The 18,305-nt window shown below is 37.5% G+C and overlaps 1 pseudogene; it reads right to left on the bottom strand.

The window, feature by feature from the left end:
• Positions 1 to 8,824: 8,824 nt before the first annotated feature.
• LOC115940777 (peptidyl-prolyl cis-trans isomerase A pseudogene) lies at positions 8,825 to 9,140 on the bottom strand (annotated as a pseudogene).
• Positions 9,141 to 18,305: the final 9,165 nt, after the last annotated feature.

The following is an 18,305-nucleotide window of genomic DNA, read 5'->3' as shown; positions in this document are numbered from 1 at the left end:
ACACAACTGTTGATATCACTCTCTTAAGGAAGAGATTCATGTGTGGTTTATCACAGTGGAATCAGTTTCATTTCTTAAAGCAATCTGTCATTTCACGGTCAACCTAGAATGGTGGTATTTTCCATTGTTGTTCTTTATCACTAGAAGACTTTGAAAATCAGGAATAATAAAATCAAGTGCAAAAGCTCCGGGGAACCTTTTTAAACTGTTGGGAAAGCGGTTTTGTTTATCAAGTGCACAATTTGGTAGGCCTCCTTTTCATATAGTTTTGAGAATATATGCTTAATGTAATTAATATAAACTCTATCTATAAGACTTAGATTCTAATCAAAGTTAAAGGTCATGGTCTAAATTGAGCCAGGACCAATTTTTATATGATTTTTAATATGATTATAAAAATTTTTATATGATTTTTATATGATTATGAATTATGACTAGGCTACACAGGAAAACCAATCTCATGACTTTATACTCTTACGTGTTATAATGTTCAAGCCTGGAATTACCGAGTATAGGCAAGGCCTTTAGAATCCCTTCAAAGGGAAAGCAAGACATTCTCCTACTTGGAAAAAAAAATCTGTCACACCTGTAACTGGCTTGGTCTGCTTCACTAGATTTCTTAAATCTGTGCCCTGTCACCTGTTGGTTAGTGAGAGAGTGACCCGGTGATTTTGTTTTCTTTTTTCACACCTCTGTCTCTGCAGGACTGTATTTGGAATCAGTCTCCCTAGGACAGAAGGGCAAAGGGAGATGGGAAAGGAGATGAAACCAGGGATGCTTTGGAGAGCAAATAGCAGAGATGGGAAGGGAGAGGTTGGGCGGAGGCAAAAGACACAGGAAAGTCCGTTGAGTACAGTGTGGTAACCTTCACATTGATCTATTATCAACGCATTGACCATATGAAAAAAATTGTAGGGGCGCCTGGGTGGCTCAGACAGTTAAGCGTCTCCCTTCAGCTCAGGTCATGATCCCACCGTCCTGGGATGGAGCCCCGAATCGGGCTCCCTGCTCAGCTGGAAGCCTGCTTCTCCCTCTCCTACTCCCCCTGCCGTGTTCCCTCTCTCTCTGTCTCTATGTCAAAAAAATAAAATTAAAAAAAAATTGTATGGAAACACTTTAATCTATAAAACACATGAGCAAACTGTTTTCAAGCCCTTCAAAGGCATTACTTATAAAATATATATTATTCTTATCAGACTTCAGAAATTTATTTTGTATATTTTAAATAAGTTGAATTTCTTTTTGAAAAAACTCAGAATAGAGTTTTCACTAACTCAGAATGTCTTTTTTTTTTTTAAGATTTTATTTATTTATTTGAGACAGAGTGTGCGTGCACACAGAAGCAGGAGGTGGGGTGGAGAGGCAGAGAGAGGGAGAAGCAGACCCCCAGCTGAGCAGGGAGCCCAATGTGGGGCTCCATTCCAGGACCCTGAGATCATGACCTGAGCTGAAGGCAGACACTTAACCGACTGAGCCATAGAGGTGCCCCAGAATGTCTTTTCTTTTAATTAGTCCCATTAATAAGATTTTACTGCATGTATCTAGTACCACTTAGCACTTTACATTTAAAAACTCAGCATTAACTGACATCAGTAGGAAGTTCCTCTGGACATTGATTGCTTTCAAGTTTGAAAGGAGTATACTTCTAAATAGTCATTAGTCCCTTCAAAGAACATGATTCCATTCCAGGGTAACATTCCTTGATGCCCAGCTAGAATGATGGGGCATTTCTTCCAGTTAATAAAGCTGGATTGCATTTAACTTAATCACTAATTCAACTATCTTGATCCTAGCAGCATGACATGTAGGACCATTTAGCAATAAAGTAATAAGAAGCTGAATATTTAATAGAAAGATCTATTTTTTAATGTGAAAAATTCATTGTCACTGACAATTCTTGGGGAAAATTTTGCTATCATGGCAATTATTCTTAGCAGAATCTTGCCTTGCCTTGCTTTTCTGCTCTAGAATCAAGGTGTTTTGATGATATGACTCTAGGTAGGAATCACCTTGGGAAATAATTTCCCTTGAAGAAATTATTTAAATCACTTGTGGAGAATACATAATAGTTTTTGGTTTAGACCTCAATTTTGCATGGTAAGTGATAAAGTGCTTTTAATGATGATGGAAGCAAAACTGGCCACTCATCTGTCAAGTCTCCACTTAGATGTTTTTTCTTTAAGGAAATCTTTTTTACCTATAATTAAGTGAACTCAATCATTACATTCTATACTTTTTCATCTTATTTCTCTTAAAATAACTTGATCCTACTTATATTCCCAGCAATTAGTACAGTGGTTGTATATTCTAAGTGTTCAATAAATATTTGCTAAAAAAATAATACATGAAAACCTGTATGTAATGTACAAAAGTTTTGTACTAACTTGGATTTCAATTTGTATGATTTATATTTTGCATCTAAATGTGCAGCAAACGTCTACAATAATTCAGCTTTATTTGCTGCCAGAATGCATTACTTCTTATTTCTTTAGGATTACATTTACTTTTAGATTTTGTAAAAGTTACACATTTTATTAATTTATTTAATAATTAATTTTATATCACTATTAATGATGAAATGCCCATCGTTATTAAAACTTAATGAAAAGAGTGTATGGGTGGCTTAGTTGGTTAGGCGTCTGTCTTCGGTTTAGTTCATGATCTCAGGGCCCTGGGATTGAGCCCCACATCGGGCTCCCTGCTCATCGGGGAGTCTGCTTCTCTCTCTCCCTCTGCCACTTCCCCTGCTTGTGCTCTCTTTCTCTCTGTCAAATAAATAACTAAAATCTATTAAAAAAAACTTAATGAAAGATATTTAGTTTTAATGCACAATTTCCTCTTCCATTTTATCCATTGGACTATTTATAAAACCAATTCACCATCAATATTTGAAACATACATGAGAGTATTCCTCTATTGTGGGTAATTGTTTCAATTGTGAGTATTATACAAGCAAGGAGAGAAAATATGGTTGAGATATTCTGACTTAAGATACTTTGCATCTTATGAATATTATGTGCAGAATGCCTTAGTAGTTTATTCCCAGTTCTCTCTTTAAATTTTATACATTTAGTGCTCATTGTTATGTTTCTTGAAATAAAATATCATGTAAATTCTGCTATAAATGTTGAGCCAGCTTTATAAAGTGGTCTTGCCTAAAACTACAAAATCTGTGTGGGAGTCACCTAGGAAGGTGGGAATATGTCCGGGCGGCCTTGGGCACAGGAATCTGAGTTACTCTCAGATACATGCCCTCAGCCCCATCTTGAGAGCACAGTGCATGTCTCTATAATTTCTCAATTCCTCTTGCAGTTACATAAGCACAAGTGACTTGCATCTGGTTTCAGCTCCATTCTCAAAGTCCATGGCTGTAAGGAATGGAAAAGCAGGATTACTATTTATTCTTCCCCCTGTGTAATCTATAAAACTCTCTGGGCCAAGCAAAATCATGTAGACATTGAAGGTCAAAACCACAACATAGATATGTTGATTTATAGTGGTAGTGTTGCTTAGGCAACAAGAAATCTAGCCAATAGGCAGCAAGAAATCTTAATGTCATTAAAGAAACTAGCCAATAGGAAATTTAAAATATTTGATTTTGTATATCTGGTATTTTGAGTCAGTTCATTTGAGTTTTTTTTCCCTAAGACTATATCTCCAGTGGATATTAAAATTTTATGCTAAATTTAGCTGATACAAGAGTTATGGCTGATAGTTGCTATAACATATAAGCCTGCAATTTCATGACTTAGCACAAAAGAAGCATATTTTTGCTTCACATGGAGTCTAGTGGGGGATGAGCTTTGTATCTTTTACATGCCGTTGTTGGGGATTTGGGCTTGTGTAGGTTTGCTTAGAAACTCAGGTTGATAGCATTGGGCTTCTGAGATCTTCCTCGGGGTTGACCCCCTGCCACCTGGGGAAGTGAGAATGTGGAGGATTGTGCAGGGGGTTTTATAGGCCTGAAGGAGGATTTTGCAGCCCTGAAAGGGGTACGTATCTCTTCTGCTTAGGTTCCATAATCTGTCTTATGGTCTAACCAAATGCAAAAGGAGTGAGAAAATGAGGTCTTCAGTGGGGTGGCTATTTTCCAAAAACAACACTTCTTCATGAAAAGGTGGCGTGAGTTTTTGGTGAATAGCCAGCTTTCTCTACTAAGGTGAGAGAGTGATGGTAATTGCTATGTTCAAGCAACAACTGAAAATTGTCCTTAGAGTAATGGTATTAAAGATAAGGCTATTTTTAAAAATGGAAACTAGGGGGCACCTGGGTGGCTCAGTCAGTTAAGCCTCCGACTCTTGATTTTGGCTCAGGTCATGATTTCAGAGCAGTGAGATCAAGCCCCGAGTTGGGCTTTGTGCTCAGCGGGGAGTCTGCTTGAGGATTCTCTCTCCCTCTCCCTCTGCTCCTTCCCCCGCACTCTCTCTTTCTCTAAAATAAATAAATAAACCTAAAAAACAAAAACTGGAAACTAAATACTATTAATTAGTAATTGAGTAAGTTTAGGACTTGAGGGGTTTTAGAACTAGAGGGGTTGCTATGTCATCAAATAGAATCCTATTTAGATGATTAAGGAGATATTCTTAGATTTCAGAAATTCAGAACAGTTGTTCCCCTTTTTTTTTCTTCTGGTGATTATTTTTAAGTGAAGGGATAAAAATCCCTCTTTCTGCAGTTGCTTAAATAAAATTGCCAAGCAGAATGATAGTTTTATTTAGAAGATATATACAACACATCCTTTTGTGTTATAATGATTATATAAATATTCTATGATGCTAAAATAAATTTCTGTGATTAAGAATAACTATGTCCTCATATACTTTACAAAGTATTTCTAGGTCTTTATGCCACTTGAGCCCCTTAATGACCCTTTGAGAAAGTTAGCGTAGGTGTTTTTAGCTCTCCTTTTAGACAAGGAATGTAATACTCACAGAGTTGGGTTTTTTCTTTGTTGTTTTTTTTTTTTTAGATACTCATAGAGTTTAAATGATTATCTCAAAAGCCTTTGGATTGTAAAAGTTAGATGAGTGGGAACTATAACCCTATGATGCTGTTTTCATGACCCATAGTAGTATCTATCTGGACACTGGAAAGGACCATTATTGTAGATTTTTCAGTTTGTACAATCTATACACATGACCACAGATGCAAATAATGTGAGAATTGCCAAGGTGACTGTAATGACAGATAAGCATTGTTGGTTTTTTCATTTTGCTGGTGCAGGCATATTTTGTGTGTTGGCTTTTAAATATTCATAGGGTAGAATTCCAAGAGTGGACAGATATTATGCCTTTTTCTTTTAATCCACAAAAGCCATCATCCACAAAAGCCATCAAATTATAGCTCCAATGTATGTATTTCTAAATGAACCCAGAGTTATTTCTACTATTTTCAAGAAATGCTTTTATTTAGTACAGTTGACTTTTCACCTTTTATTCATTGCCTCTTTATTGAGTTTTTATTGCCTAGAATTGTTCAGTACAGAGATAAAAGTTAAGGTCCCTTTTCCCCAGATCACAGTCTCATGAGGGATAGACAGAGATGAAGCTGAGATTTCTCATACTCTCATAAAGGTGATGAAAGAAGGGAGCCTTATAAGCCCTAGGAATAGAGGCCAACAGCCTTGGAGGGGATGGAATGGGTGCTACAGAAGGTGTTTCGGAGGAGGTGATATTTGAACTGATTCTGGAAGGATGAGTAAGAGTTCAACTGGACATGTATTGCTTTTTAAAATGTAAAATACAAAGTTCAGTTTCATTTTAAATATTTGACTTAAATTCAGAAATAAATCTAAAATATTATATCCACATCTGGGCTTCAGAAAAACTATTTAAAGGACAGCTCAGTAGAAAGTCATAAACACTGGGAAATAATACCAATAAAAAATACTGGGTGCTAAAGTCAGCATGCAATAAATATGGTTAGATTCATAATGAACTTGAACTTATTCTGTACTTCCTCACTTATTGTGACCTATGTATATTTCTTGATTTGTAAAATTTATCCTTTTCTTTAACTCTGTCCCTGTTCTGACTCTGGCTATCCTATATGAAATATGTCCCTGCACCTATCATGCACTTATTATATGTACTTTTTCCATAAGTATATATATAATGTGTGTATATATATAGATAGATAGATAGATAGATAGATAGATAGATGATAGATAGGTTATTTATGCCCAGTCTCATTGTATCAGCCCTCATCTTTTATAGATTTCTGTAGCACTTACATTTCTATAGGTTATTTTTTTTCCCCATTATTCCCGGTGGCAGTATGCATTGCCTACCTATAAGTCATCTATGTTTGCAAATTTTGACTTTGCATATGAAAATGAAAACCTTTATCTAACTTTCTTTTAAGAGAGATAGGCTCTCATCTTCTGGAACAGCTTATGAGAAGTTCTGCATGACTGTAGAAGAGACAGGGAAAGACCTAGCAAGAGCATATTATCTTTGAGCCTCTGTATATTCTAAGTCAATTTAGTTAGGTTTTTTAATATGACATAAAGCTGATCCAGTGTCATATTTATTAATCATTAATCAGAAGGTTATAATAGACTAATGTAATATGTTACATTTAATATTAACATAAAAACTGCCTCAGAATACGTGAAGAACCACTATACTTTATTAATATAGACCCTGAACACATTTTGCCTGCTTTTGAAATGTATCTCAGAAGTTGATAAAAGACAGCCAAGTCTGCAAGACTCCCCTTTTTTGCTTTTAAAAACTATTCTGTTTTTACTGAAAAAATCAACACGATAAAATTAAGGGGAATTTGAAAAGAGGTTTCATTGCTGTATTACCTTAACAAAATTACTTTATGTTCCAGTCTTTGTTTATATTCATAGATATTTTCCCTGTAGTTGCAATTCAATGTAAGTCAAACATTTATCATTTATGTATTCAGCAAATGTTAATTACCTACCGTGTTATAGGCCCTGTTCTAGGTGCAGGGACACTACTGTGAATAAGATAAAGTCTCTGCCCTTACGGTGATTATAGTCCAGTGGAGGCAGGGTGGGGGAGGCTAGACATTTAGCACATAAACCAACAGAACAGTAATGTCAGATGGCAATAAATGCTATGAAGAAAACTAAAGCCTGGGAAGAGAACAGAAAGTGATAGGTGGCTATATAAACTAGGGTGGTTAAAGAAAGGAAGACTCCTCTGAGGGGGTGTTATTTGGTCAGAGACCTGAGTAAAGTGAGGGGGTCACCTCTGTGACTATCAGGGTAAGTCCATTCCTGGCAGAGGAAATAGCAAGTATATGTGCTTGAGAAGGGGACTTGCTTGGCCTGCTCGATGGGGAGGAGAAGGGCCAATAAGTCTGAAATGTAGGGAGCAAGAAGGAGAATGGTCAGAGGTCACCAGGGGTCACAGTATAAGTGCCACTGTGTGTGGCAGGTGTATGTTGGGTGAGAGGAATATGGAAGTGACTAAGACAGCCTTTCACTTCCGGAAGCTTATTTTCAAACAGCACGTATATGTATAAGCAGTAAGTTGCAATAAAATGTATTAGGTGCCATTGTAAAAGAACAAAGCGTAGTGAGTAGCGTAACTGCGCCAGGGAGGCAAAGATGTTGAAATGGATTTGGAGGATGAATAGGAGTTTTATAGGAAAAGAAGGGAAGAAAGGGCATTCTAGATGTAGAGGGTGTAGAGATTACTTAAAAATAAATTAATGTAAAAAATGTTTAATGAGGGATGCCTGGGTGGCTCAGTCGGTTAAGCGTCTGCCTTCGGCTCAGGTCATGATCCCAGGGTCCTAGGATCGAGTCCTGCATCGGGACTTCTCCCTCTGCCCCTCCCCCCTGCTTGTGCTCTCTCCCTCTCTGACAAATAGATAAATAAGTAAAATCTGTTAAAAAAATGTTTAATGAGATTTTTAAAAAATGTATGTTGGAGAGTCATGGGAGATGAGGCTGGAAAACAGAACAAAGTTATGAAGGTCCCAAGTTAAAAAAAAAAAATTTCAAACATTACAATAAAGTATTTCAGACTACTTTTCCTTTTTAATTTGAGTTATTTTATTCTATAGAAGTTTAACATTTTATTCATTGCATTAAGTTCATTGTTTTTTCTCTATGATTTTTTGCCACTCTTTAAAAGCAGGGGAAATTGTTAACAATCAATTAATAACATCAAAGGGAGATGAGTTATCCATTTCCTCAGTTGAAGCAAATAAAGAGCACTTCCCAGGCTACTTTAATTTTCAGTGTTTGGGAAAAAAATCAAAATCCCAAAGTTATATGTATGTTATTTAATAACTATTTAAAAAAAATAATGGGTTTCCTAGTTTCCTCAAAAACATGGACTTTCCATAAGTTCTAGAGATACATGTAGTGATATATCTTTAACTGCAATTCCTTGCTCAAGTAATACTACTTTTCAGGAGATTTCACATATTTTGAGTGACCGTTATTATTGTTTAAAATTTATTTACTTTATTGTCTTCCACCCTGGCTGGAAACCTTTAGAAATGAAATCTATATATATTTCATATATATCTATCTCCATCCTAGATTCTGAACATAAATTTTCCCAATGTACTGTTTTATCCTCTGAACCTCAACAGATTTCATTTCAAACTGGTTTCATTGGTACTCTGTTTGGTTTAGTTTTTATTTCATAATCATAGACTTAACTCTGCAATCCTGCTAGACTTGGAGGGAGGTAGGAAATGGTGGACCCCAAAGAATGGCAGTGAGAACCCAAAGATTATAGGATGTTGCCTATTAATGGGAGTGGAGTGTTGTTCTCTTGAGCTACAGAAGGAATGGAATGGTCTGGTAGTTAAGAAAAAACACAAGTCAAATTTATTTGAGTTGTCCACGGTGAGCAATGACGAACTTCTTGCTGCTCTTGACATTCTTGGACCTAAAGCACTCCATGGCTTCTACGATATTCATATCCTCTTTCACCTTGCCAAAGACCACATGCTTGCCATCAACTACACAGTCTTGGCAGTGCAGGTGAAAAACTGGGAATCATTTGTATTGGGTTTAATATTTGCTATGGGCAAGATGCCAGGACCTGTATGCTTGGGGATGAAGTTCTCACATCAAATTTCTCCCCATAGATGGACTTGCCACCAGTGCTGTGATAGTGTGTGAAATCACCACCTTGACACATAAACTCCCAAATAATTCTATGAAATATGGAATCCTTTTAACCAAATCCCAGTGCTCAGAATGCAAAAAGTTTCTGTGTCTTTGGAACTTTTTTTGCAAATAGCTTGAAGGCAATGTAGCCTAAGGGCTCGTCCTTGACTGCCATGTCCAAAAACAGGGTGGGTTGACCTTGGCTGGGCGGCAGCAGTGTTGGTGGCATCTGCAAAACCTCATTGGTACTCTATTTGAAGACTGAAGTGCTTCTAGAATTCCCAGAATAGCATTGCATGCTGTCTGTAAGAAATCAGAAACCATGAATGTTTTTTACTGGATATGTTTAAATTGCTGTGTCAGCTATCCCTTGATGCTCTTCATTATAATAAGTACTATGGTGAACTAGTAATGTTTTGGGAACTGCAGGCTATATAGAACTCAAGCTCAGGGACTCTGGGGTTCTCTAGAGGAGCAGGCAGCTCCCCGAGAGGCACAACTGGGTCACTGGGAGTTTTCACAGGCGCCTTTCTGGCTAGGTGAGAGGGCCTTCATTAGTATTAGCATCATCCTTCATTTTCAAACATAATTCTAAAGTGGAGGCGTTTACCTATATAAGGGGAAGATTTTTAGAGCACACCATCATCAACAATTGGCCTCACATGTCTAAAAGCATGATCGTAGTCTTATCTGAATGGACTTCACGTAACAAAACTCAAAAACCTTGGAATATTAATCTTTTACAAAATGGTATTTAGAAAAGAAGAACATTTGATGTCTCCAAAAGACATTGAAACAGAAGTCAAATGACCTGAGCTGGGATGGAAACTAACATTTATCTGCATATGGGCCTTTACTTCTGCTAGTAGAACAGACTAGTTCATTGACCTGCCACAGTTGTTACAAAGACATAATTAGCACCGTATTACACCAATGTGTAAACTGAGGCTCAGAGAAGTTGGATGACTGTGTCACGAATTGGAATCCAGGCCTTTCTGGCTCTAATGTGCATGGTGTCACCGATCAGTTCTGCTTAAATGCATCATTTGATCTTTCTGATCCTTAGTTCTGCTCTAGTTAATTTTCACAGCATAATTAACCACCCCAACACTTAATGGTTTAAAACAACAACAATTTAAGTTCTCTTATACTCCACTAAGCTCCACTGGCTTTCTTATAGGGTAGTCTCAGGGCAGCATTCCAAGAAGGTGAAAATGGAAGTTGCAAGATGTCTTAAAAACTAGGCTCTAGAACTCCCATGGTGCCACTTCACAACGTTCTGTTAGTCAAAGCAAGTCATAAGGCCAGCCCAGGTTCAACAGGTGGAAAATAGATTTTATCTCTTGATGGGAGGAGCTGCAAATATTCTATGACCATGTTTAATCGGCCACTATTCTTTTCTGTTTTTAAATTTTTAAGATGTATTATGTTGCACTATTACCAAAGCACTTAAAAATGTTAGAAAAAAAGTCAAGTTTTAGATTCTTAAATGTGTCTTCTAATTTTGTCCTACTTTACCATTGTGAAGGAGATATTTGAGAGAAGAAAATGAGTGTGAAGGTACCTTGAAAGCCTGTAAATAGAGCCCTCTGTAAGCTAAGGTGTTATTAAGATTTATAGACGATGCTAGGACTTACAGTTGAAAGGAGTTTTTAATAGATTAAAAAGAAATGAAAAAGAGATTTGAAAGATAATCTGTAGTTCACAGGGCATAGAAATTTTCCTCAAGCTTCAGAAGCATTGTTGGTTTTCTGAAATGTAATAAGATGTGATTTTTAAAAATTAAATGTTTTGTTGCTTGCGTGTATAGAATCAAGCAATGAGTAAAAATTGTGTGAAGTCAAAGTCTTGCCATCCTTTGTGTAGTTAATAATATTAGACCCAGATACTCTCACACCAAGAAGTCTGTGGAATCGTATTATGGACATGGAATCATCCTGACTAATGCAGAAATGCCAGATAACTCCAGCCTAATTCTGCCTTCTAAAATCTAATTCCTTTTGGCATCTCAAAATATTGTTGCAGTGTGCTAAAATGAGTTCTAAAATGGGAAACCTAAATGGCGCTACAAAAAAGATATCCTCCAGGGATATCTTCTCTAAGGGAGGGCTGGGTGAGATTCTGGGACTTTATTTGGGAAGAAGTTCTTAAAAATTAACAACCTTGGGAGATGCAGGTTTCCAGTTATGGAATGAAGAAGTCACGAGAATAAAAGGTACAGCTTAGGGGGTATAGTCAATGGAACCGCAATAGCATTGCATGGTGACAGATGGTGGTGAGCGCAGCACACTTGTGAGCATAGCATGATGTATACAGTTGTTGACTCACTATGCTGTATACCTGGAACTAATGTAAAATCGTGTTTCAACTATAGTCAAATTTAAAAAAATGTATCGATGAGTCAAAAAATATTAACAGGGTGCCTGGGTGGCTCAGTTGGTGAAGCGACTGCCTTCGGCTCAGGTCATGATCCTGGAGTCCCAGGATCGAGTCCCGCATCGGGCTCCCTGCTCAGCAAGGGGTCTGCTTCTCCCTCTGCCCTCTTCCCTCTCGTGCTCTCTGTCTCTCATTCTCTCTCTCTCAAATAAATAAATAAAATCTTAAAAAAAAAATATTAACAACCTGGTCACCTTGACCGCACTTCCCATACTTGCATAACCTGCTTGCCTCTGTGAGGCATGTGAGTTTGAAACGGTGACAGAATTATGGCTGAAAAGAGCCAAACACCCTGATGTTTGATAACTAAAGAATTTGGGGGCTGCTACTGGGCATATCGATGGTACATCAGTGACAACGAGTGGAGACTCTCAGGTGTAGGGGTGCAAAGTGAAAAGATGAACACAAGAGTTCCGTTTATCTGCCTCCCGATCAAGATCTGAATAACAGTGGTACAGATTCTGCCTGTCTATGAAACCATACCATAAAACCCGGGTTTGGCAGTAATACTTCAGCACAGATTGCACCTGCTGCTTTTAAAATGCTGCTTATCCGTCATCCTTAGCATCATATTGATGTCCAATCCAACACAGCCTGAAATTTTGAGTTCTCTCAATATCCCTCTAAAACTACTTCAAAGAATGGAGAAAAAGAATTATAACTCCAAATTGCCTGGAATTCTGAATTCAGAAATTTAGGCAAACTGGATAGTAGTCAAATTCTTTGATCGAATTTTGGATTGGCACAGTCTTTTTTTTTTTTAAGATTTTTATTTATTTATTTGAGAGAGGGAAAGCACAAGCAGTGGGAGCAGGAGAGGGAGAAGCAGACTCCCTGCTGAGCAGGGAGCCTGGTGTGGGACTCGAACCCAGGACCCTGAGATCATGACTTGAGCCGAAGGCAGACGTTTAACTGACTGAGCCACCCAGGCACCCACGGATTGGCAGAGTCTTGATAAGAGGTGACACTTGATGTATATATATATATTTTAAAGGTTGTGAGTTTTGTTATGTTGTCATGATGAAATTTTTGTCAGAGTACAATTATGATTTTCACACCAACTGGCAACTTTAAGATTGATTAGAAAGAAAAATTACCAAATGATGGTAGTCCAACTTTCTGAAACAAAGAAATGAAATAGATCAACATGGATAATTTTGAAAATTTTCCAGATTTGTTTTAAATAATAGCAGCTAGGGATGCCTGGGTGGCTCAGTTGGTTGGGCGTCTTCCTTCGGCTCAGATCATGATCCCAGGGTCCTGGGATTGAGTCCCACATTGGGCTCCTTGCTCAGCAGGGAGTTTGCTTCTCCTCTCCCTCTGCCTGCCGCTCCCCCTGGTTGTGCTTGCTTTCTCTCTCTCTCTGACAAATAAACAAAATCTTTTAAAAAAAATAATAGTAGCTAACATTATTGAGTGCTTATTATGTGCCAATATTTTAAGAATTCCACATTAATTAACTCACTTATCCCTGTGAGATAGCTCCCCTTCATAGATGAGAATATTGAGAGGAAATAAAATTTGTCCAGATTCACAGAGTAGAGGGATTTGTTTCTGGCAGTTTTATTTCCATGTCTGGTCTTAGTCACTTTCTTCGACCACCTCTTGGCTTGTCTTTCTTAGACATACATCCAGTCTCCAGTGAATTTCCCAAAGGCCTGAGTTTTTAGACATTGTTACAATGTGCAAGAGTCTAAACTTTACTGGGCTTTTGGAATATTTTGTATGAAATGTAAGTACTTAGAGTCATAGTTACTGTAATGACAGATATAAAAACAAAATCCATCAATACAAAGATTGGTGGAAACTGTGGATTTTCCTTATCAAATAAAATCATTTGTTTCCACTCTAAACATTGATTTTCGGGCGCCTGGGTGGCTCAGTTGGTTAAGCGACTTATTTCTTTAGAATGGTATCTGGCCACAGGATTACCATCCATGTCATCAAAGTATACACTATATAAATAGCAAAGTTTTATACAGCACCTGTGATAGGGCAGAACTGCCCTCCCTCCTGACTGTGAGGACTGCAGTTTAATAAATATTAAACTTAATAAATACAAGGAAGAAATAGAAGCAACTTAATATACAGGCAAAAACGATGGTACAAATCCTTGCTCTTTGTAATTTGCCATAGACCAGGAGCATGGACATCACCTGAGAGCTTGTGAGAAATGCAGAATCTCAGGTGCCAGCCCAGACCCAGGGAATCAGAATCTATGTTTACATCAACAAGAGATTCAGATGATCACTAAAATTTGAGCAGCTCTGGGCTAAAGCATTTGTATTCTGTTAGTAATTAGTTGTGTAAATATGAATAAGTCACTTACTATGCTCTGTATTTTAATATCCTCCATTCCTTGCCACTTAATATAAATTGATTTTGGACAAGTTAATTCTGTAATCTTTATTTCGTTGCCTGTAAAATAGAAGTACTCATATTACCTACCCTATACTATTGTAAGGATTAAATGAGGTAATGATTGTAAGGTTTGTAGAATACTGTCTGCATGTACTATGTGGTTAATAAGTGCTTGCAATTGTTATTTTAGTTATTGTTTCCCTACTATACTATATTATTGATTATGTGGCATGTGGAATAATAAATTTCTCCCTAAATTTCCTATACAGATATATAAATGTGCTTTTTTCCACATTCTCTACTTTATGACGTGCTGTGAAACTGTTTTCCGAAGTGGTTGTACCAATATAGATATGCTTTTAAAAACTGAAAAATTGGGCCATCTGGGTGGCTCAGTTGGTTAAGCGTCTGACTCTTGATCTTGGCTCAGGTCTTGATCTCAGGGTCATGAATTCAAGCTCCACATTGGGCTCCATGCTGGGCATGGAGCCAACTTAAAAAAAAAATTGAAAAATTAAAAGCAGCAAAATTTTCCAAGAGTTCAAGTGCCCAGTGGAAAAAACACTGGCATGGGGACTAGACAGGCTATAATCTAGTCGCAATTCTTTTGACCTTGAACCTGTCATTTAACCTTCTTGGCTTTTATGGATATTAGAATATTAAGTGCTTTAAAATGCTTATAGTACTACTTTATGGATTTTGTAGAACTGGCAAAACACAATAATTATGCCTATGTTATTTAAAAAAAAGATTTTATTTATTTATTTGAGAGAGAGAGAGAGAAAGAGTATGAGCAGGGGGAGGGTGGAGGGAGAAGCAGACTCCCCGCTGAGCAGGGAGCCCGATGCAGGGCTCGATCCCAGGACCCTGGGATCATGATCTGAGCTGAAGGCAGATGCTTAACTGACTGAGCCAGGCAAGCGCCCCTATCGATATGTTATCTTAATCTATAAGAATTTGTGATAAGGTGTTAAGATCACTGCTGTTTTGTGGCACTATGTTGGGTATTTTTAGAAGCTTCAGAAAATCTTCCAGATTATTAAATTACTGTTTCAGCCACAAATATATGCTCTAAATCTCTATATTTAATCCCAAATTCATTATTTCAAAAGAAATACTTTGCTCTTTGAAACTCTGCTCATTATGTAGTAGTATCGACACATGTATTAAAACTTCAGATAAGGGGCGCCTGGGTGGCTCAGTTGTTAGGCATCTGCCTTCGGCTCAGATCATGATCCCAGGGTCCTGGGATCAAGCCCCGCATCGGGCTCCCTGCTCAGCGGGAAGCCTGCTTCTCCCTCTCCCACTCCCCCTGCTTATGTTCCCTCTCTCGCTGTGTCTCTCTCTGTCAAATAAATAAATAAAATATTTTTTTTTTAAAAAAGCTTCAGATAAAAGTCTTCTGTCCTCTCTTCTATCACCTTATTGTCCAGGCACTATGTGAGCACACTGGCTGAATCATTGCAAGCATGCTACAAATCTTCACTGAATGAAAGGCAGTGACTTCACCCTAATTGTTCTCTATTTGAAAATTCATTGAAATTTGTTGCTTCCGTTTTTTAGTAATAGAGTTTGTAGCAAAATATCAACTCTATGATAACCAAGAACTTAAGCGTTTGGAATTCACTGTGATTCTTCTTTGGTGAAAATCTGTCTCAAATTCATAATTAATTCAGCCAGTGTTTATGTTGGACCTGAGTGTAAAATGAAACTTTCATAAATGAATAGAACTTCTTGAACCTTCCTTAGTTGGTTGCTTTTGTTTCTCTTTCTCAATTAGTAACGATAAGTTTTCCTGGTGAACATGTGGCCAACACACTAAATAAATTTTGTGGGTTTTTTTTTTTTTAAGATTTTATTTATTTATTTGAGAGAGAGAGCCTGAGCAGGGGGTGGGGAGGGGCAGAGGGAGAGGGAGAAGCGGCCCATGACCCAGAGATCATGACCTGAGCTGAAGGCAGATGCCCAACTGACTGAGCCACCCAGGTGCCCCACAGTAAATAAATATTTAAATTGAATTGGATGTTGAAGTGATTGCAAATTAAATGAAGTCATTTTTTCCTGCTTATTCGAATATATCTGCAAGTCATATCCTATTGAAGTGCTCTATGATTTAAAAAGAAAAGAGTACTTTCTTAAAAAGTAGGGGAATGCTATTTTGCTTAATCATTAGATTCATAAGTAGAGACTCTTATCAACATATTTCTGAGGCAAAGACTTTAAGTCATTAGAAAAGAGACGGTCTTGAGGGAATCCCATTTATATAAAGTTTAAAAATTTGGACATTTAACTGAAAACCTTTGATTATGTATTCTGAACAATTACCTCAGCACCAAGAGGGCCAGAAAGAATTTACTGTCATGGAGAGCAGTGTATTAAAGTTAAAGCTGCAATGGTTCTCAGTTATCTTCTTTTTTTTTTTTTTAGCAGCTTTTAAAGATATAATTAACCTCGATATTTAGTGTGCATATTTAGTGTAGTGCACAACTGGATGTTTTGACAACCATCACCACAATTGAGATAATCAACATATTTACTGATCTTTGGATTGATGGAGGTATTTCATTGAAATCAGAACCAGATTCCATTTTTTCTCCAGGAATAATTTTACTACTGGGTTGAATTCTAACATTAAAATAAGATTTGTGTACACACAAAATTTATGTGTGCAGTCACAAAGCATTGTTTTCTAACTGTAGTTTAGATCTATTCATTTTTAAATTTAGGGTGTGGCTGGAGTACAAACTGTAGCATGACTGGCCTCCAGTGGTGTCTTTGAAGAATAGCATCGCTGCTAGATTCAAAGCAACAGGTGAGATTTAGAGAAGAGCCATTCCATGTTAGCTAAGATCATACACATGCATTAAGTGGCAGGGCTGGTGAAATGGAACATCCAGCATGGGAGGTGGGAACTGTCTTCCTCTAATCTTGGGATGGAAAAAGTGTTCTGATGCTAGCTGAAGCTTTCATGCAATTGTTGTTCAGAACTTTTTCATAGAGAAAGATTTACACTGATTTTCATTTTCTGAGAGAAGAAACTTACTTCTCTCTGCTCTGCTGATACTTCCTTAAAATATATCTTTATTATATTACCTGTTTTTTCTTTTGTATGTTTTTTTTTCTTACAGCTTTTAATTTTGGTTAAATACTCCAAGAACTCTGAAATTGCACCTATATAAGTAAAAATTAAGGAGCCACGTAAGAATGGCATTGTTAATTTGAAGTGATTTTAATGATGAATATAGGTAACTAGGAGGTTTCCCTGTGATTAGTCTGAGGAATGAAGACAAGAAGTATTCAGATCTTAAAATACTATGTTTTGGCATGTCCTTTCTTGCTGATATTTCTCTCTATTATTCTATTGTCCACAGCAGTAGAAAAGAGGAATCATAAATAAAATGAGGGGAGACCAGGGAAAGAGTCTAGGTTAGAATAAGTGAAGCAGATACTGTGTTTTGCTGGCTATAAGTGTAATAATAATTCTTCTATAGCAAATCAAATCCTTCAGCATGGGAAAAAGAGAACTTCCAATAGTTGGATTGGTCAGGGCCAGTTATGAGTTAGGCATGAATATCTGCACCACTACTAAATTTTTTTCTCAGACTTTTCTGCTCACCTCCTCCAGGCCACCATCAATACCTCTCTTCCTTCTGATTTCTAGCCAAGGACAGGAACTCTGGAATCTTTATTTTTGCCTAGTGTCTCATCTAAATACATTTCTACTGTACATCTCACTGTCTGTGTATGCTCGCATTTATGTTCTTCTATAGTTTGTATTAGTTAACAGTAATTCAGGCAGTGGCAGATGGAGACCATATCCAGATGTCCAAATTTTCTTAGGTCTCGTCAGCCATGGATACAAATGGAGTCAGTTTAATAGTCACCTGTCTTCTTTGATGACCCATGTCAGCATCACAGTCTCCTGAAAAGCCTGCTCTTCTTGCCCCATTCATCACTCTTGTATTTCTTATTTTGGGGGTGGGGGTGGGGTGGGAGCATCTCCAGGTGGGATCTAACATGTGCTCATGAATGAGTCGTGTGAACCATCTTATCAGGGGCCACTGAGTGTCTGAACACATGGTCCCTTTTCTTTCATTGCCCACTGCTCTGTCACCAGGCTCCACTGAGTCTCCAGTACACCTCAGGTGCCAAAGACACGTGTTAGCTGATTGGAATTTATCCCCCATTGTGTTATGCTGAAGGGTGATTGAAGTAATGTTGCCTGTCTCAGTGCCTTACAAAATCCATCCCAATTCTTTGTATAAAGTTCAAATATATGGAAGATTTAGGAGCTGACAGGGAGTTAAATGTCTGTGACAGCAGCCAACTCTTGCTGTTTTATGAAGAAGACCTTGTTACTGCACGAATCTCCCGTGATTTGCTCCTTCTTCCATTTGGA

This window comes from Leptonychotes weddellii, chromosome 2, assembly GCF_054177405.1.
Source record: "Leptonychotes weddellii isolate Sample4059 chromosome 2, ASM5417740v2, whole genome shotgun sequence".
Lineage (NCBI taxonomy): Eukaryota > Metazoa > Chordata > Mammalia > Carnivora > Phocidae > Leptonychotes > Leptonychotes weddellii.
Note: the sequence above shows the minus strand (reverse complement) of the source record. Positions and strands in the feature narration are given on the sequence as shown.